We start from the raw sequence: 21,257 nt of genomic DNA, 5'->3' as shown, positions 1-21,257 counted from the left end.
TTAGTAAAATATTTGGCTTGAATCGATACAACAGAGAAACAACCAGATTTCAAGTCTGTGGGGACATTATACAACACAACTTGTTAGGACTCCTCAAGAGTAGGAAGATTAAGAAAGCAACACCATGGGAAAGATCTTTTCTGTGAAAACAAGAGAAATTTAATGTAGATTGTGTAAGAGATAATATTGAATCAATGTTTGCCATGTTGCAGTTCCCATCTGAAGTATCACGCCTGTAACTTTAATATTCAGGAGGGGAAAAAACACAGATCAAACATGGTACATTTAGACAGTTGTTACCAGAACAAGAACAGGAAGGCTGAGACAAGAACGGCTTATTTTACAAAAGTATACATTATCTGTTCAAGTTTTTTTTTTAAGAACCTATTACAACAAATGGAAAAGAAATATATACCACATCACACTCTTGAGCAAGTTCCCAAAAAAAGTTTTTTCTGTCAGATATGCAGAATGATCATCCAGTGGGGTAGAGGAGGAAACCAGCACTTACACTGCTGTAACTGAGTAAAACTAGTGTATGTTTCTGAAAGACACTGATGCTGGGAGGGATTGGGGGCAGGAGAAGGGGACGACAGAGAATAAGATGGTTGGATGGCATCACCAACTCGATGGAGTTGGTGATGGACAGGGAGGCCTGGCGTGCTGTGATTCATGGGGTCGCAAAAAGTCTGACACGACTCAGCGACTGAACTGAACTGAAGCTCATTTGAAAATCCTTTGTAAAGCTACTCCAGCAAAAACTAATTTTTAAAAAAGCTCTTTAAAAAAAGAACAGAAAAATCTTAATTAAAGCTAAGTGCTAAGCAATGGGGAGGTCAATAAATTTGTACTAATTAAGCAACTGATGATGTTAAATAAATTTCAGGTAATCCTATTTTGGAACAGAAAGAGAAAAGATGTTTTGTAAATTCCTAGACAAAAAAGTAAAAAAAAAGATTAGCTTTTTAACAAAAACATGTTATAGAAAGTTTACATATTGGTAAAGATGTTAAAAGAATATAAAGCATATATAGAGGTTAGATACATCTATAGCTAATGAGACAGGAAAATGGATCAAAACATTAAAATATTGATAATGGTTATCTCTGAGTGCTGATGCTGTTAATATTTTCTTTCTCTGCATGTTTCCAAGTTTTAATAAGTATTTCATAATAATAAAAAAGGACTGTTCCTGTAAAAGTATAGTGCAACAGGCCTCAATGACAAAAAAAAAATAAATCACATAGATCAATGTCCCCAAATTCTTCAGAGGATGATTAATCATCAAACTTCTTGAATTGCCACTGAAGTCAAGGAACTCACAATCTGAAAAAGATACTCAATTCTAAAACTTAACAGGCTCTGAACTATATTCTAGATGCTACCCAGATGCTATGATGTCTGCTATCTTTAGCATTGTCAATATCTGTAGAATTCACTGTTAAGTGCAAGGCTCTGCATTTCATATACTATTTAATCCTCTTATATCTAATTCATAGTCTTTGGTTCCAACCTGAAGAAAATTTCAAACTTTGACTTTGTTGTGTGAAGTATTAACAATCTCTCCCAATTCTCCAGATTTTTTTCAACATACTATAAGTGGGCTCATCCCTCATTTTAAAGTTTAGTAAGATTAACACACTAAAACTAAACTATGTTAAGTCTTTGAAAGTTGCTCAGTCGTGTCCAAGTCTGCAACCCCATGGACTGCAGTCCATCAGGCTCCTCCGTCCATGAAATTCTCCAGGCCAGAATACTAGAGTGGGTAGCTGTTTCCTCTCCAGGGGATCTTCCTAACCCAAGCCTCCCACATTGCAGGTGGATTCTTTACCATCTGAGCCACCAGGTAAACCCAAGAATACTGGAGTGGGTGGGTAGCTTATCTGTTCTCCAGGGGATCTTCCCGACTCAGGAGTTGAACTGTGGTCTCCTGCATTGCAGGCAGATTCTCTACCAGCTGAGCTACTGTGTGGATCACAACCAACTGGAAAACTCAAAGAGATGGGAATACCAGATCAACTGACCTGTCTCCTGAGAAACCTGTATGTAGGTCAAGAAGCAGCAGTTAGAAGTGAGCATTAACAACAAACTGATTCAAAATTGGGAAAGGAGTATGTCAAGGCTGTATGCTGTCACCCTGCTTATTTAACTTCCATGCAGAGTACATTATGAGAAATGCTGAACAACACAAGCTGGAATCAAGACTGCCAGGAGAATTATCAACAACTTCAGATATGCAGATGATACTACCCTAGTGGCAGAAAGTGAAGAGGAACTAAACAGTCTCTTGATGAGGGTGAAAGAGGAGAGTGAAAAAGCTGGCTTAACACTCAACATTCAAAAAGCAAAGATCATGGCATCTAGTCCCATCACTTCAAGGCAAATAGAAGAGTAAAAAGTGGAAACAGTGACAGATTTTACTTTCTTGGGCTCCAAAATCACTGTGGATGGTAACTGCAGCCACAAAATTAAAAAGATGCTTGCTCCTTGGAAGAAAGGCTATGACAAACCTAGACAGCATATCAAAAGCAGACATCACTTTGCCGATGAAGGTCCGTATAATCAGAACTATGTTTTTTTCAGTAGTCAGGTATGGATGTGAGAGCTGGACCATAAAGAAAGCTGAGTGCTGCAAAATTGATGCTTTTGAACTGTGATGTTGGAGAAGACTCTTGAGAGTCCCTTGGAGTGCAAGGAGATTAAACCAGTAAATCCTAAAGTGGAAAAAAAAAAACCCTGAATATTCATTGGAAGGACTGACGCTGAAGATCCACTACTCTGGCTACCTGATAAGAAGAGTTGACTCACTGGAAAAAGATGGTGAAAAGATTAAGGCCAGGAGAACAGGTAACGGAGGATGGGATGGCTGGATGGCATCACCTACTCAATGGACATGAGTTTGAGCAAACTGTGGGAGAGAGTGAAGGACAGGGAAGCCTGGTGTGCTGCAGTTCATGGGGCTGCAAAGAGTCAGACATGACTTAGCGACTGAACAACAAAGATTAACAAAATTTTCTTTGAAAAGTTTTTATGCCATATTTTAGTTTTGAAATGATAATTAGTAAGATCAACCTCAACTGAGAAACCTTTCTGCAAATGTTCTGTATACTGAAAAGCTCTAACCAGGTTTACTTCTTAAAGACCCAAGTTAATAATTATGAAAGTTTAGATTAGCCTATTTCAGAAAATTTTTTAACTGAAAAGGTAGATACAAAGATATCTATCTCCACAGTCATGCCATGCCTATCATGACTGAACTACATGTAAAGTAGTAACTTTGACATGAGAACTTCCTGAATAGAAAATACAAAAAAATGAGACAATCCCCATACTAAAATATACCCTAATTAAAAAGCAAAAAAACATGAATGTGTGCAATACGTATTTGTCCACAACAATTTAAGTTAATACTGTATATTAAAAAATAAAGACATTCCAATTTCAAACTTAACCACATAAGTGGTGTGGACTTCCCTCTGGAAAGCCAATCCCTTCAAACATCAGATTCTTCAATCATAAATGAGTATCACTGAATGCGCTTTTCTCATAGGATCGATATGAGGTGTAAGTGAAGATACAGAAAACACTGAACATGGTGCCTGGCACACAGCAAGTGTAGCCACTGCAGCTGCTCCTACTACCACATCATTTTCTATTATTGGTACATACCAATTAAAAAATGGGACACAGACACAAAGACACAACAAATGATTAAAAATTAAACCAAACACTATACCTACCAAACAAGTAAAAATGTTTTAAATTGAAATTTTCACACGTTATTTCTGACAGTATGAACAGGTAACAGTATATTCAGAAGTGGACTATTTTATCAAAGTCTTAAAATTGTACATGTTCTTAAAAAAAAAAACACCTCATGCATATTGTGACTCAATAATCTTACCTCTGAGAACCTATCTGAAGGAATCAAGGATGTGGACATATTACAGTGAAAAATTGGAAAATAAACACATAATACGAGACTAAATGAATTTCAGTACATCAGTCTAACTGGAAACAAGCAGCAACTTTAAAAAAATAACTTATTGGGAATTTTGTCAGTCCAGCAGTTAAGAATCCACACTTCCACTGGAGGGGGGCACAAGCTCATCCCTGATTGGAGAAATAAGACCCTGCAAGCTGCATGGCACAGCCAAAAATATATATAACAATAAAAAAAAACTTGACACCAAAAGATTTTCAAGATGTTAAGAAGCATACACAATACATAAATTATCTAGAAGATTACACACTAAAGTGTTAGACATCTCAGGATGTGGTAAGATCATGAGGTTTTAGAATACTCTTTTCTCCCAATCTTTAACTGGTACAGTTTCCTAATTTTTCCTTCTGTAAAGATGGCTTCATGCTACCCTGGAATTTAATGATTATTTGACTTGGTGTACTCATCAATGCTTTTCTATAAATTTCTTAACAGAAGTTAGAAAAGTTGAGTGCTTCCCCTCAATGCAATTCAGAACTATGTAAAATCAAGGAAATGGGCATCTTTAGGACAACAACTTTCACTAGATGCTGCTTTCCGTAATTTGGTGTTTCTCAATGTCTGTTGGCAGTCCCAACACACAGAGATATTGGGTATAATTCCCTATGTTTATGTGCTTAGTCGCTTCAGTCATGTCCAACTCGTGTGACAGTATGCAATGCAGCCTGCCAGGCTCCTCTGTCCACGAGACTTTCCAGGCAAAAATATGTTTTCAACAACACTGAAATGTGTTGCTATGCCCTCCTCCAGGGAATCTTCCTGACCCAGGGAATGAACCCACATCTCTTACATCTAACCTGCACTGGCAGGCAGGTTTTTCACCAACAATGCCACCTATATTTACTAAACAGTAAATCCTTGCTTATCGATTTTATGTTTAGTAGTTAATTCCATACTCCTAATACGTCCTCCTCACCCATCATTAAATGTTAAGTCACCTCTATTCTATGAGTGTTACATCACACTTTCGGGGAGTGGGAAAAAATACAGCATTTTAAAACCCATCATATTCTTAACCAGAACAACTTCTATACAGGAAAACTCCCCAAATACATGTTTCCTCAGAATATTTTAAACCATTTGAAAAAACGTTCCTGAATCTGTAAGCATTAGGAATGTGTAAGAGAATGCTTTTCATAGCAAAAGAATTACTTCAGTAAGGTCAATAAATATTGACTGTTTTCAGCAAAAAACATTTGAGAAAAAGCAAACATAGCAATCTAGGTAAAAAGAAATTATTCTGTTTTGTTATGTGTCAAAAGCTGGGAAAAGGAAAAAATGGTCGTAACTTAAGAGCCATCCTGACCTGCAAAGTTACGTTTTTCAAATGTTTCAGCTATCATTTATCACAAAGAAAGAATTACACATTGGTCACATTATATAAGATATATGATTTGCCTAAGAGCTCAGATAATTCAAAATATACATATTTCAAGATGGCATGTATATCTGATTACTAGCTTAAGTGGCGCAACCATTTATTCAGATTGCCTGATGGAAATTACTTGATTTTTAATTCTATTTGTAATTAGGAAGAGTCATTATTCAAAATTTGTACAAAAGTCATCTTTAATACTATATTATCTCAAATTTACATAAAATGTGGCTACTTTTGACCCTCAGCTATGCTCCCCAAAGAGCAAACACACTCATCAGAAAGTCTATTAAAATTTCCAACTCCCAAGTAATAAAAAAGAGTGAAGGGTAGGACATGGTATGCTGTATTTCTAAGAAGCTTCCAGATAATGATAATGATATGCTATTGCTGTAGCACAGATTACAGTCTGAATAGCAAGGGTCAACAATACTTACACATAAGACTTCATTTATTATCTTGCAGAAAGCATCAATGTTATCAGTGAACTCAAACTGAGCCTTTAGTAACACAAATAAACTTTTTTAAAGTCTCACCAGGAGACACGTGTTAGGGGAAAAAAAAATCAAGATTTTTCAGATTTTTGAAAAAATACTATAGTTTTGCTATGTAACATTGAGTGGGATCTGGGCGAGCATCCAGCTACCAGGTATAATACATTAATATTCCTGCAATAATACATATGCACAGTCACTAAATGTAACAAAGACTATAAATAATATCATGTCAGTTGAAGTCAGGTTTTGTGATCAAACTGATGAAAAACTGTTACAGATTTCTGAACTGAGAACAAAAGATCTGATGGAACAACAAAGTAACTTTTAATAAGGAAACCCAACTTAAAGTTACTACATCATTCTCCATCTCTCAGACCCAAGCAACTAAAACGTAGGACACTCCTTAGTCCCAGAATTTAGTAGTAAAATGTGTATGTGTGCTAAGTTGCCTCAGTTGTGTCTGTTCGTGACCCTATGGACTATAGCCTGTCAGGCTGCTCTGTCCATGGCATTCTCCAAGCAAGAATACTGGAGTGGATTGCCATTTCTTCCTCCAGGGGATCTTCCTAACACAGAGATCGAACTAGAATTTCTTACGTCTCATGCATTGGGAGGCAGGTTCTTTACCACTAGTGCCACTTGGGAAGCCCAAAATGTATATGAAATATAGCAAATCCCATCTTTTGCTAGCCTGAAAACTCAATTTTATCACACATGAGGATAATCATTACCAAGCTTCTAACTCAAAATTTTACACTTATCTCTGATTAACAGAAGTTCCCAAATTCTAGGAAGGAATAAGCAAAACATAACACATAAGCAAAAAGTCATTCAAGTTACCATTCCTGTAGAAAAAACACAACTAGAGAATGCCTTCTTCAGTCCTCAGAGTAGAACCTTAGAGTCTTCAAATATATTACATGTTTTTGTGTGATAAGAGTCCTTATCTTTCAAAGAAACACTGAATAGCTATATATGAAATAAAGCAATTATTTATTTACTTCAAAATAGCATGAGGGGAAGGGAATGGAAGCAGGTATAGATAAAAACAAGATTACCCCAAAATTGTCAAAGCCGGACAAGTTCGTAGCAATTAACCTGGCAGCAGCCTTTTACTCAGAAAATGTATTAACTCTTTAAACATTCTTACTCTTCAATTAATAGACTTATCAAACATGAAGAACATTTAAATTTCAGGACCAAATCCTGAAACATAATGAAAAAGACCCAAGAAATTAACAAAATTAGAAGTCAAGTGGTCACTTACATTAAGGAAACAGTTTTTACCTTTTTTAGAGAGCAACCTAGATTGAGCTTTTAAAACATGCAAGCTCTTGAACAGTTATACTTCTAGGGCTTAATTCTAAGCAAATAACTAAGAGTTATTCACAAAATCTTAGCTGTTAAGACTGTTCAATTGCTTTTAAAAGGAAAAATCTAAGAACTCAAGAATAGAGTACTGATTAAAAATTTTGCATAAGTATGCAATGTAATACTATGTAGTTATTAAAATCTTTAGGAGAGCTGTATCTAATAACATCTTATATTGACGTTACATTCATGCTGGGGAAAAAAAAATGACCACTTAAATGTATGTGCCATATTTAGGGTGCCTTCCAGGTGGATTGGTGGTAAATAACCTGCCTGCCAATGCAGGAGACGCAGGTTCAATCCCTGGGTCAGGAAGAGCCCGTGGAGGAGGAAATGGCAACCCACTCCAGTATTCTTGCCTGGGAAATCCCACAGACAGGAGTCATATGTAGGACATTACTTTTTCAAAAGTGTACATACACCAAAAAAAAAAAAGTCTGAAAGGATACATCAAAACTTTTATTCTGAATGGGTATGTCTTTTTTGATGGGCCTCCACTGCATTTTCTAAATTTTATATGTGCATGTGTTGCTTAATTTGAATTAAAGCTGAAATAAAGAAGGGAGTAACTTCTTTTAAAAATCCACATCAATCTTAATTCATTTGATTAGTCTTCCTTTTTAATTTCAGTAAAACTACATCTTAACACAAACCATTAATTCCAACAGAGGAAGCCAACAAACTTTCAAGGATAACAAGGGAAATTTTTTCCTTGGAAAGCACATTTTACTACCTCAATTTTAGCCATAAAGTTTTTTAAAGTTATCAGAAAACTACTAAGGCAAAGACTATATTTAAAAATTTAAGGAATTATAGCACACTATGGTTACACAATTTTCAGAATTCAGTATTTAGGAATAGCACTAAGGAAAATTTTTCATCTAACATGTATTCAAGTATTCCTAAACGTTATTCCAAACAAGTTAGAAAAGCCCAAGACTGGTTCAATGAATTTCCAGGGAGTTATATTAGTTCTGAAACTAATTCAAAAGCCATAGGTTAATCTAAACAATAAACAGGAAGAGTATTTCAGACTGGTCAAACTGGAATCAGATTAGATAGCAAGAAAAACTCAGATGCCCTTTAATCTACTATGTGTGTGCTCAGTTGTGTCCGACTTTTTGTGACCCCATAGATGAAGCTCACCAGATTCCTCTGTCCATGGAATTTTCCAGGCAAGAGTACTAGAGTGGATTGTCATTTCCTAATCCAGGGAATCTCCCAACCCCAAGGATGGTACCTGTGTCTCCTGCATTTGCAGGCAGGTTCTTGACCACTGAGTCACCTAGGAAGCCCTTAGTCTACTGTGTTAGTCGCGCAGTCATGCCCAACTCTTTGCTACCCCATGGACCGCAGCCCACCAGGCTCCTCTGTCCATGAGATTTTCCAGGCAAGGATACTGGAGTGGGTTGCCATTTCCTTCCCTATGGCTACTGCTTAAAAATAGCTATGTATTCCCAGTGAAGAATAAATCCTTAAACAATGACAAAGTTCTTCCAAATTTTTATTAAAGCTCCATCACCAGCAATATACCAGCCTATATCCTAAAATGCTAATGGGTCTCATTCCATCACAGGCAAACCTAATTTAAGGCTGCTTTTACAAGTTAAGTAAAAAAAGTCACTTACTCAACTCCTACCACAGAAACCAGTTATGCTATTTATATTCAGACATAAAATCAAAGAGCTGAAGTATATCGACAATAAGGAGTTTTAGGTTTAATTAGAAGCAAAATACTGTTGTGTTGCTCATTAATGATCTTTGAACACAAAGCAAGTTTCCTTCTAACCATAAGTCCTTCCCGCTTGTCCAGAAGTAATACATCAATGGTGTTTTATGTGCATCTTTCCAGATATTTCTCTGTATCTTACACAGTAGAAAATAAACTTCTGTAATATGTGAGCTGATGAAAAGTGCTAAAGAGCAATTAGAAGGCTAAGTGAGAGAAAACAACGAGGTGATCGCTTTTGAGTAAGAACAAAAATGAAATGATGACTCCAACTGTCTGGGGAAGAAAATCCACCCCCCCCAACCAAAAAGGCTTTTGAGGTAGGAACATGTAGTCTATTCAAATCTCAGTTAAGGAGGCCAGTGTGGCTGAAGCATAGTTCAGTTCAGTTCAGTCGCTCAGTCGACTGAATCACAGCACGCCAGGCCTCCCTGTCCATCACCAACTCCCGGAGTTCACTCAAACAGTACAATTAACAAGGAAGGAGGTGCACAACGGATCATATAGCACATCTTGTAAATCACAATACAATTTTCACTTGAATGCTGAAATAGGCAGCTATTAAGTGAGTTTCAAACCGGAAATTAAGGCAATACATTTTTCAAACATTATTAATAGGATCAATCTAGCTACCACACACTGGGGTGGAGGTATAAAAGAAATATAAATCTATTGCAATAATGTGCCAAAGACAAATGATGGCTTGAAATTGGATCAAGTCACAGCAGAAGTGAATCCCTGTTATAACTTAAAGGCAGAAATGATAGTGTTTGCTACAATGCCAAAGATGAGGTATGAGAGGAAAAAAAAGTCAAGGATGGCCAACCAAAGTCTGACCTAACGGACATGAAAACGCCAGTTTCATTAACTTAAATGGGCAACACTGCAGAAGAAACTGGTTTGAGAGAATAGCAGGAGCCCAGTTTTAGACTTTTAAACTGATATATACTTAACACTCACGGGAGCTGTCAGGTGGGTAACTGGATAGAGACAATAAAGAGAAGTCCAGGCTGGTGATATAGGTTTAGGCATCATCAGCTTATAGACAGTATAGAAAATCATGTGACTGAATGAAATGACCCAGGAAATGTGAGTAGAAAAGAGAAGTGGAAGGACTGAACCACAGAGCTAAGTGGGAGAAGGAATAGCCAGAAACAGAATAAAACCTGAGAGCTAAGTAAAAAATATTTTTAAAAAGTGGCGGCTCAACTGGTTAAATCATGCCAACAAGACTGACAAGGACTGAAAAGGGACCACTGGATTTAGTAAATCCCTCTGGGTAACATTTTTTAAAATCTTAAATTATACAATTACTTTTTTTCTCCCAATTGAAACTCACTTTTAAATGTTTACTATGTTTATTTCCTTAAAGAATGTTGCTACAACCAAAGAGTCTACAAAATTATACTACAAACCTGTATCTACCCAAATAATTACCTTGGATACATCATGCTATTTAAATTGTTGTAAACGGAACAAAATAGTTTAACAATGACACTTTGCTTAAAACTTGCTAAAAACAGAAGTCCAGAGCAGTTTTTTGTTTTAGGCACTTTAATCAAAGATGCTTTCCTAGAATACTTCACATGTCAAGTACAGTCAGTCTAGTATGATTAAGACTTGGTATCTATAGTTTTAACTGCCTGCGTTGAATCCGTGCCTCACGTGACCATTTATTGGGTATGTCTAACTTTGGACAAATTATGCAAATCTGTGCTCGAATAGTCTCATCTCCAAAATGTGAAAGACAGTAATATTTACATAAGGTTATGATGATTTGATTACGTTAACACAGGAACTTTAACAGCAATGGACACCCGGTCAGTTTCCCGTTTACCACTTTCAAGAAACTAAAGACTTTGTACTTCATTTTTCCTTTCAAATAGGAAAGCTATTATGTCAGGTCTGATTCAACAGGGGTGTTAGAGAAATAACTAACTTGCTAAAGCCCAACTAAATATCCTCTTCAAACTCTTGTTCATTAATACACACAAAGAAATCTCATTTGGAAAACCAGGGCCAAATGCCCTCAGACCTAGGATTACTACCTTCTTCAAGAGATGAATAGATAGTGGCCTATTTTAACAGGTCTTCTAACCTAGTCTTTAGTCCTACTTACACTAAGTCTTCATTACTAACATTCCCCACACAACTGCTGAAAGGGAATTCCAAGAAAGTAACCAGATCTCTCCAATCTCCAAAGTCCTCAAACAAATTCCTACTGTGTCCAAAGTAACCTAGATATTAAACATGGGCCCATATACCATGCTTGGTTCTTGCCTACCTTTCCAACTTCACGTCTTGTTCTATGTATTCTTGGTGACTATTTTCTAGTAGGATTTCTTGCACTGAGGCCAACTCCCCCTACCACCGCCATCTATCTGGGCTTTCTAAGATAATCCAACTTCTGACCTCAATTTCAACATCAGCTCCGAAGGTCTCTTTGCTGGCAGCACCCTTTCACTGCCATATCTGTATCTGGTACCCTTAACTATCATCTCTTTTCCTTCATGGATCTAGACTGCCAAAGTGCTATTCTTTTCTCTCTCCTCTCAATGGGCTGTAATACTAAAGAGGGCAGGAGACAGTATGTTTTGTTCACCTGTATACGCCCAAGCCTAATGGTGATTTTCAGAATAAGCACTGAAATGTTTAATAAACAACATTTCTAACTTGAAAGCTGGGAATCTTCCCAAATCTGCCACTCTTCATATCACAGCCACCACCAAATCCTAAATTTACTGGTTCCTAATCCTGGAGAAGGAAATGGCAATCCACTCCAGTACTGCTGCCTGGAAAATCCCATGGACAGAAGACCCTGGTAGGCTACAGTCCATGTGGTCGCAAAGAGTTGGACACGACTGAGCGACTTCACTTTCAATCACAATACCATTGCTTTTGGCAGTGATATTTGCCCAGTGAACTGGCCAGTAAAGTCAGTTCATTATTCTTCCCTCTATTCCAGTTTCTTATTTATCACTTACTCCAATCTCATTCTCCTCTACACCATTTCCACATGGCTATTACAATGACATTTCTAAAAATGAAAATGTGATGTCACTCCTCAGTTCAGAATCTTTTACTAGTCATCAGTTTCTGGATAAAGTACAAATTCCTTGGCCTGGTATTAAAATTTTTATAATCTGGCCTTAACTCTGTAAAAGCCTTTCCTGACCTCTTAAGAGTCAATTAGGCGCCCATCTACTGCACAGTTCTATAGAGTCTGTGCCTACCTTTAACCGCAGTGACATCATCTCATCCATCCATCTCCCTCACAAGGCTATGAGTCCCTGAAGAACTATTATACCATTCTGCATTCCGCAAACCAGAAAACATGACCCATAAAATAATGGATTTGTAAAAGGATATCAATAAAACCTGGACCTAAAAGAAAATTTTCCATTCCTCTTCCAGGTAACCTCATGACATTTTACTTGATTTTCTCCCATTTTGTTTTCCTTTGAGGCTGCCTTCAGTTTTCACTTTTAACTAGATTTTACTTTCAATAGGAGTAAGGGGAGGGGTCAAGAATGTGATTTACTCCGGTACAAACAGCAGTAAGTATACCTTTAAAAACCACTCTACTTCTCCCCTGGCCTTACCCTAGCTCAATATTAAAGCAACTCTCAAGTCAATTATCAAAACATTTCACCGTTGTCAGTAAAATATTACTGTGTGTTAGTCACTCAGTTGTGTCCTACTCTCTACAATTTCTACAGGATGCTATTATTTTTAACACTTTGACTATCTACATCCTCATTAATCTCTGCATTTTTCTGGTGAATGTTCAGTCTTATTAACCTTTGGAACATAGTCGATTCCCTAGTATGTAGCTGGGCCACAAGTAATCACTGAAAAAGAGGTCAATCCTTGATCTTTCCTGGTTTGGATACAGAGATTATACAGATTTTCCTGCTTTCTGAGGTTAAAAAGTCTATTTATCCTTTTCTTTTTAAAAAACGTTCCAGTCAGACAGCATTTCAATATCAAAGCATGTTTTTTGTGGGTTGATTCATGCTAAATTTTAATGATAAAAAAGTCTAAATAGAATACAATCCAAAATTATTGTCACAATTCCAAGGAAGATTACTCTAAATGACAGAATTTTTACTACTTTGCAATAATCTAAGAAAAAAAGAATACCTAATGTTTTTGTCTTGCTGATCATTAAAACGTGTCATTTTCATTCTAAAATATATGTAAACTTCAGCTGCTCTTTCCTTTATGAAAAACCCTCAGCACCCCAAGTTTGACACTTGTAATTCCATTAGTTTACAAAACCCTGAAGGGTCCTTCCTTAGGAAACATCTTCTGAGATACACACACAAAAGCCTAACCCAAACATTTCCAGAGGCTATCACCTGCACCACATCAACTTAAACAGGTGTTATTTCCTAGTCTTTTCAATGAAACCAAGTGGACCTCACACCTCTTACCATCACCCAGGAAGGGTGTGCATCTGTTCCGAAGGCCCCCCTGGCTCCAGGTCATCCTGGCTGCTGCTGCTCCAGGCTGGGCATCCGTGTTGCTGCAGCTTGTGGTTTGTGACGGGTAGTGTACAGGAAAAGCAGGATGGGATTTCAAGGGAAACAGGAGGGGGATGGCTTTCTGGGAAAATGCCATCACCATCATAGGTGTTAAGTAATACCACACACATTTTATTGCAGCACAGTTTAAAAATTTAACAAATGAAAGATTAAAAATAAAAAAAACAAAAATAAAAAAATAAAAAATACAGACGTCCAGAGATGCTCTAAAACAGTTAAGTTAAAGATCAGGAAAAATAAGGTCACAGACTTAACAGCCAGTAAAATTCTTTCGAGCGTGGGGAAGGGGATAAGGGCAAGGGGGGAGGGTTGGGAGAGAAAAGGTTTATGTGATCAATCCACTTAAAAATGCTAATGCCTTCACTTTCTCTCCCAAGATGTAAAACTCCAAAGTCAATCAGGAGGTCGAGAAATTCTTAATGAACATTCAGAAAAACTCGATTTTAATCCGGTTAAAAATCATCAGTGTCATTATCATCATCATCATCACCATCATTAAGTATAATAATAAATAATAGTAACTAGTAACAACAATAAAAAGGAAATCAGCGGAAAGTCAGGAAAAATGTAAAAAAAAAATTGGAATAACTTACTGTAGCTGAAGATCAAAAAAATCTCACTGTAAAAAAACAAAAATAAAAATAGCCCAGATTAGAAAAACGGGAGGTGCAAAAATGTCAAGTCAGTAAAGTTCATTTCTTTTCTTTCCAAAAGCAGTTTCCACAAAAACCGCAAGGGTAAAGTTCTCAGTAGCAGACAAGCAAAGCCCTTTCCACATCATCAATCAATCTTAAAAATACACGAGGAAGTAGAGAGGTCAGTTTATGAGAGGCTAAAAGGCTCCTCCTCCTCTAACCCATTTGCTGCAGAAAAAATAGAAATAGAAATTTAAAAATTACATCTTAAATCCAAGTCCCGTTTTTGGAAACAATTGAAAAAAAAAACACCTGTAAATTTGCCGTAGTGCACACCAAGTTGCATCATTATGTTTAAAATGTCTTTATAAAATCAATTTTGGAATGGGAATGTGTGTGTTCTGGGAGGCAGGGGAAGGGAGGTTAAAAATCAAAGCTGAGCTCCAGTGAGTAGGGATGGGGTTCGCCTTGCTGCCCTGTGAAAGGAGAAGGGACAGATTGAGTCAGAGTTCCTCAGAAATGTTGTGCCCTAAACCCCCAAGACAGAAACATCTGTCCATTTCATGTAACATTCTGGTAAAGCATAACATCCCACTGGATGGGGAGAGCCTCTATAGAATTATCACCTCTACCAGTGACTGGCTTCACAGTTCTTCAACGTCAGTAGGTGACTATTTTAAATACATATGCACCTGTATTCCCTTAAGGGTCTCAAAAAAATATCCACATTCAAACACTCATCTTGATAATCAGTTTGGTCAAAGAAAATTCAGAAAAACCAGGTAAACAGAGATGAAGTGAGCAAATGTCAAACATCAGAAAGCAGATCCGTGTTTTAAATTTTAGGCCCAGGTAGCTTTTCCTACCATACAAACTGAAGGGGAAGGGTCTACTCTGAAGATACATACTAGACATGATATCTAGTCTCAAAACCAATGAGTGGTGAATCTACAGTTTAAATAAAGAGCACATTAATCCACTCAGTAACAGAATGAAAAGTCAGATGAAGGAAAAACGATTATTATGGCTACTGACCATATTATGGCTACTGAACAATGTTAAAAAAAAAAAAGGCAAAAAGTACATGTTTGTTTCTTTGTGGTCCCACTGTTTACAAATAGTACATATGGCGAATTCCAAGATAGGAATTCTTAGAATGTGATACATACCACAACAGACTGGCTAAGATTTGCAATTAGACTGTAGGTCTTTGAGCAAATAAGAATGACTGTACTTGCATTTTAATATTCAGCCACGAGATTTTATTCTCCTTTCCAAATGTCAGTGAACTAAAAAAATTTAAGCTAAGCTTTTAAAAAGTGTTCCTTAAATCAATTACAAATCAATGACTACAGCAATGGAAAAGGTACTATTAACTCTTATTTTTGAGAAGCAGCAGACCACATAAGCTACTTTCACGCTTAAGACTGTGTTAAAACTAATGTGTTAAATTTTACAAATGTACAAACTATTAAAAAAAAAGTTACAAAAAATGTACAATTATTTGAATGTACATTCAAATATACATTCTGAATGTGTAAGTGTAAGGGATGTTCAGTTACGGTGAGACATTCAGTTTTCTTCTTTGGAATCACAGCCTGAACTTGGTACTCAATGTCAGGATGTTAAATAACTGGTTCATCTACAAACAAATCCTCAGCAAACATGTTTTAAGCTTAAAAAGTAATGTGAAAACATTTATATCTTTCAAATTCAAGAACTTAAGATGTCTCCCAAGATGCTATGTTTAATTGATGAGCTATCCCTCATAAAAATGATTAACCAAATTGAACACCTAATTGTAACTTTAGAAATTAATAGTATACCTGTAGTTTATATACTTTGTCAAACCTCCAGGAGATCTGCATCCCTTCTTCTAAAGGGGTATTCTCAAAGTGAGGGCTGCCAACCAAGATAGTGTGGCACATGTTGGAAATGCAAATTAACAGGGTCTACCCAGACTGACTTTATTAGAAAGTGGTGATGGAGAGCCCAGCAATCTGTTTTAACCAGCCCTCTTGCTGGTCCTAATGTCTGCTCATGTTTAAAAACAACTGTGTAGAGTTTAATAAGGAATCTCTATCCCCTAATTAGGACCGAAACATAATAACTCGAAAATTATAACCTACCACACTAAATGCTATACCATAAAGCCCTATAGAAACCCCTTTTCCCTTTATAAACCTCAGATTTCCAATATCTAAGAGAACACATGCAGCTATGCTACATCTTAAAGTTCTGGTTTTCACCATAGTCAACTATCCAGTACATCTATTATGTACAAAATTTTAAGCCTGCCTGATCCCAATAAGAATGAATGAGTTTATATTAAATGAGTAATAATGCTCCCCAAAGACAACTAATAAAATGACTTGAAGACTGAAATATTGTTATTAAGACAGTTAACAGTAATTACTAATATACAAAAACTGCTGTCAACAATAAAACTATTTCTGTACACTAGCCTTCTGGCAACAAATGACTTGAATTAAAGAAAATAGAAATTAAGAGATAACAAGTCTAAGACCCCTTATAAACATAAAACTGAATTTCAGAAAGTTTAACTGATTTGCCTAACAGGTAGGTAATAAGCAGCAGGAGGGGAAAAATCCAGTTCTCTTAACTCCTAGACCAGGGTTCTTTCAACTGTAACACGCCCCACTTCACATCCACCAGTTAATATAAATTTATCTTTAAGATTAGAATAAATACGTATTTTTGAGCTTATTCCTTGCTTGTTTCTAACAGCAACTCCATCCAATACAAGGTCACACACTATGCAAAACCCTCTAGAGACCTAATCAGGAATAAGGTGTTTATATCCTCTACCAAAGAAAACAGCAGGAGGCATAAGCATGGGAAATAGAGGTCCTCCAACTTAAGCCATCCTTCTTAAGTCCCTCTTCTCAGGCCAACAGGAAAATGTTACTAATGCCGATCTATTTGAAGTCAAATCTAGAATTATTTCAGATATTAATTTTGTGGCCAAATCATTCCTGATGAGTGATATTAAACTGTTACCTTGGTACATGCTGATCCTAAGGAACCCATTTCTAACACAAGGCAAGAAAAGTGCCCTTCAAATAATTTTATTTCCATTTAAGAATTTAACCATTCTTCAATACTGATTTCCTACATTTATCTTTATTTGCCAACAATATTAGGTGTATGATTTCCTAAATTAACCAAAAATTGCCCTTATCCATGTGACAATATAAATGCTTAAGCTTTTATTTTTTTAAAAGGCAAAGCTTTTGATTCCTATTACAAAATCTATATGGGAAGGGATCAATACATAACTACCTAGAGTAACAGTTTTAGCTTCTGTTCCTAAGGGATAAATTTACCCAATATGGGCTTAAACTGTGCTTAACATTACTTTTTGTGAATATTTAACACATTATGAAAAACAAAATCACCTAAATCTTACACAAAGATTAAAAAAAAGCGGTTTCTTGGATAAGTGAATGTGATACTTTGAAACTTCTGTAATTTTTACAAACTTGGCAAAAATTGTTTAGTAATTTTCAGGCCCTAGCAAATAGTAACCACTATAATACCTGCTTAACAAAAAGCATATAGTTTTGCATTTTTGCCAACTTTGGGATGGTCCGGAAAATTAATGCCAGAATATCCCGAAAATCAAACTTCACAAAATCTTAGGACGTTACATTAATAAACGCAAGAGTCAAGAGCAGTTTGGCAATTTCCAGTTACCGCTAGTCCTTGCTGTAATTACTTTTAATATCTACTGTTCCAACGGTGAGATAAAGCCACTTGACTTAATCTGGCGACCAAATTCCTTACTAGTTCGGCTGATTAATATGAGGCAATCAACACTCATGCCTCGGTTTCTGTCTAAGAAAGATAATAATACCTACCTCAAGCAAGTTCCACTAACTTATATATTTCAAGTGATTTGTAACCTGCAGATAAAAATCCAGCTTTAATTATTACTGTTAATATGTAAATATGTAAATCAGATTATAATTTTTTTAAACAAAATTGAAAATATTTCGAGGTCCATCATTTGTACAGAGACGCGTAAACTAAAAGTAATCAGTAAAATATTAAACCTATTGTTTTCATATTTATACCCTGCGGCACGCTCCAGAATTTGGACGCTTGCGGTACAAAGAATTTCTGCTTGATAACCCTTCCCATCCCCCACTTAATTTTAAAATTTAACAGGAAGCATCGGCACTACATTAACTTGAACTACATTCAATAGCATCTTTGATCATCCCTTTCTCAATCTGAGAGTCCTCATGGTCACAGAAAATTGAAGAACAGCCGTTAACACAGGAGAGCGAAAAACAGCATTTTCCCTGCCGATTGTGGCCCAGAGGACACTGGGTTAAAAATCTACGCAAGGGCTGAGGCCTAGAAAACTCTCCGCGTAAGATCTAATCCCCCAAACCAGAGAATAAATGGGGGCCTGCTTACTCTACCGAGGGGAGGGTTCCCTCGTCCTCTCTCCCACTCCACCTCGCGCTCCCCAAAGAACCCAGCGCTTCCCCTGCTTCCGCTCCCTCCACTTACCAGGAGGGGGAAGGGAGAAGAGATTCGATTCTGAATCTCCTACCCCTGGGTTCTACGTGGAGAAGCCGATGGCTGCTCGAGGTCGGCAACGCGGTCGCAATCGCTCAGCCTTCGCCTCTTCACAAAATGGCCCCCGAGTCTCCTCTGCCGCCGAGGCGAAGATCTAGGCCCGCCCCACTCCTGAGAATCATCCTATTGGCTGCGAGTTTTCTCGCTCCCGCTTCTCATTAGACAGTTCTACCGCTCTTCACAATTCTATCCAATCACAGTCAGTAGTGGGTTAGACTAATCTAGAGAATTTCCACATGCGTGGGAGAAACTAGTTTGTAACTGGTTATATTTCCTGTCATTTATTTTCTGAGACATGCTTATTGGCCACTGTACCCTGACGAAGCGCTGGGTGGAAACTTGCCTTTGTAAGGCTCACCGCTTCACATCCGGGTATCCGAAATGTCTGATTGGCGGTCTCAGAATCCCATCCCTGCTCTTCAGAGCAACTAGAAGGAGGCCCACCCGGATCTCGGAATTCCCGCGGCGCGGGGGGCGGGTAAAGATTGCCGGGTCTTGTTTGGTAGACTTCCGAAAGGTCTGCCCTAGCTCCCAGCCTAGGTAAAAGGAAAAGCTGTAGCCTGCGGTGTGGACAAAAAAAAAAAAATTGTTTTTTTCTTTGACTGGGGAGGGAGCATTAAAAGCTAGAATACAAACCAGTTCTGCAGTTTTTCCAACCCTAGAGCTCTTTTCTGGACATTTCTCAGCTTGCCAAGCCCTTCAAACACCCCATATCTCACGCAAAACAACTGACTTATTCACCTCTCCACTGCAAAAGGTAAATAAAGTCTAAAATACTGGCCTGGAATACTACAGCATTTGACCTCTGATCCCAAGTCATCTCACTTTCTAATACCCTATATGCCAACCAAATTGGTTCAGTGGGCTAGCTCTCCCCAGCCTGAACCCACAATCGGGTCCCTTAGTTCTCCGCATCCAGAAACGATCCTGTCTCCCACCTACTGGCATCGTCTGTACTGCAGTCCCTCTGGTTATATTATAGCAGCCGAGCACGCAATGCAATAAGGGCCAACTGTGCTACGAATAAAAGATATTTCTCTATGTAGTTGGGGAAAGCAAGACGCAGAACACTTACCTAGAGAATGTGATACTCTATACATTTTAAGGAATATATACATTTGGAATACAGTTTTATGCATTAGTTTCGAATTAATTCTTAATTTCAGAGAGATTCACAAGGGAACTGTTACCTGTCAAATGGCAAAAATCAAGACAATTTAGTAACGAGTTTAATGTCCTTTACTCAAACGAAAACACTTCATGGTTGGAAGAGTAGTGACTCACGAGCAGTGAAGCACTCCCCCAGGGAGTTTGGGCAAGAATGAGCTTAATACAGCGTTAAAAGCAGCAAGGCAATCAAGAGTTTGATCGCCTGCGGTTGTGTATCTGACCTTATTTAGAAAGATTAAGGAACAAGGAAATAAGTATACAGCCTAAAAAGTATGGCGTTTGAGAAGATTGACTGGGTGTACTGCGTTTCTGGTCAAGCTGACCTTTTACAGGAACTTGAAGTTTCAGTTTGCTAAAGTGACACCCCCAGCAGGAGCTACTCCATCTTGGGCCTAGAAATTTATTTGGACGTATCTTTGGAGAGCGAACGTTTTACATTTTTCAATGGTATGCCTTTACAATTTGAACTTTCTGCCATATGCATGTATTATTTTAAGCAAAAATAAAAAGCATGTAAGAAAAAATAAACTAAAATAATAGTGGTTCCCCCCTGTTGGGAGAACTTGTGCTTTTTTTTCTCCCCTTAAACTTCCCTGTGCTTTTCTGTATTTTCCGAATTGTTAAGTTTGAACAAGTAATCAGAGAGGAAACATCTCCAGATGCTTAAAGCCTCAGCTCAGTTGTCACATTGCAATTTATTTAAAATGACCTCATTGCACTGTGGTTAATTTTACATTCATCTCTTCTCCTTTCGTGGATAGTATGTCTTTTGATTACAGAGTTTAATTCTTGTTGCTCTCTGTATTCCCTTTGCCTACTACATGTCCTAGGACCTTAAACAGAGAGTGTCTGAAAGTTGCGTTAAATTAATCATTAGCTTTTATTTATCAGGAGAAATTGTTATTTTCCCTGGACAAACAGGTAGACTATCCTTTTTTCTATTAAATATTTTATACAGTTCTTACTCAGAGGAACCCAGATAGTATGAGGCTTGATTGACATGTTATTCGTGTGTTTCTTAAGTAAACAAAAATAAATGCTAGCATGTTTTATTGTTCATGGTTCTCATAGAATAAAAATATTTTATAAAGTGTTAATATTTAAATTCATTTTACCAGAAATTCATTTTACTGCATGATCTTTGACATGACCTGCTTATTAACTGGGGCTTCCCAGGTGGCTCAGTGGTAAAGAATCTACTTACTAATATGGGAGATGCAGATTTGATCTCTGAGTTGGGAAGATCCCCTGAAGGAAGAAATGGTAACCCACTGCATTATTCTTGCCTGGAAAATCTCATGGACAGAGAAGCCTGGCAG

At 37.3% G+C, this 21,257-nt stretch overlaps 1 protein-coding gene across 10 annotated transcripts in view; it reads right to left on the bottom strand.

The window, feature by feature from the left end:
- HNRNPC (heterogeneous nuclear ribonucleoprotein C) overlaps positions 1-18,852 on the bottom strand; it is a 56,890-nt gene extending 38,038 nt beyond the window's left edge. For 2 of the 10 annotated variants that reach the window (XM_055435343.2, XM_055435346.2), the window contains exons 1-3: positions 18,700-18,852; positions 18,039-18,083; positions 14,116-14,141 (exon numbers count right to left, since the gene is read on the bottom strand). The gene's annotated coding sequence lies outside the window, so the exon portion shown is untranslated. Of the gene's footprint in view, positions 1-13,404; positions 13,584-14,115; positions 14,142-14,469; positions 14,634-18,038; positions 18,084-18,699 lie in introns of those variants that run through there. The other 8 variants (XM_055435336.2, XM_055435344.2, XM_055435339.2 and 5 more) reach the window with 7 other exon arrangements.
- Between the last annotated feature and the right edge of the window lie 2,405 nt (positions 18,853-21,257).

Source organism: Moschus berezovskii, chromosome 9 (genome assembly GCF_049115385.1).
Source record: "Moschus berezovskii isolate FMDL1 chromosome 9, NW_MosBer_1.0, whole genome shotgun sequence".
NCBI classification, from domain to species: domain Eukaryota; kingdom Metazoa; phylum Chordata; class Mammalia; order Artiodactyla; family Moschidae; genus Moschus; species Moschus berezovskii.
This window is presented reverse-complemented; position numbering and strand designations above follow the sequence as displayed.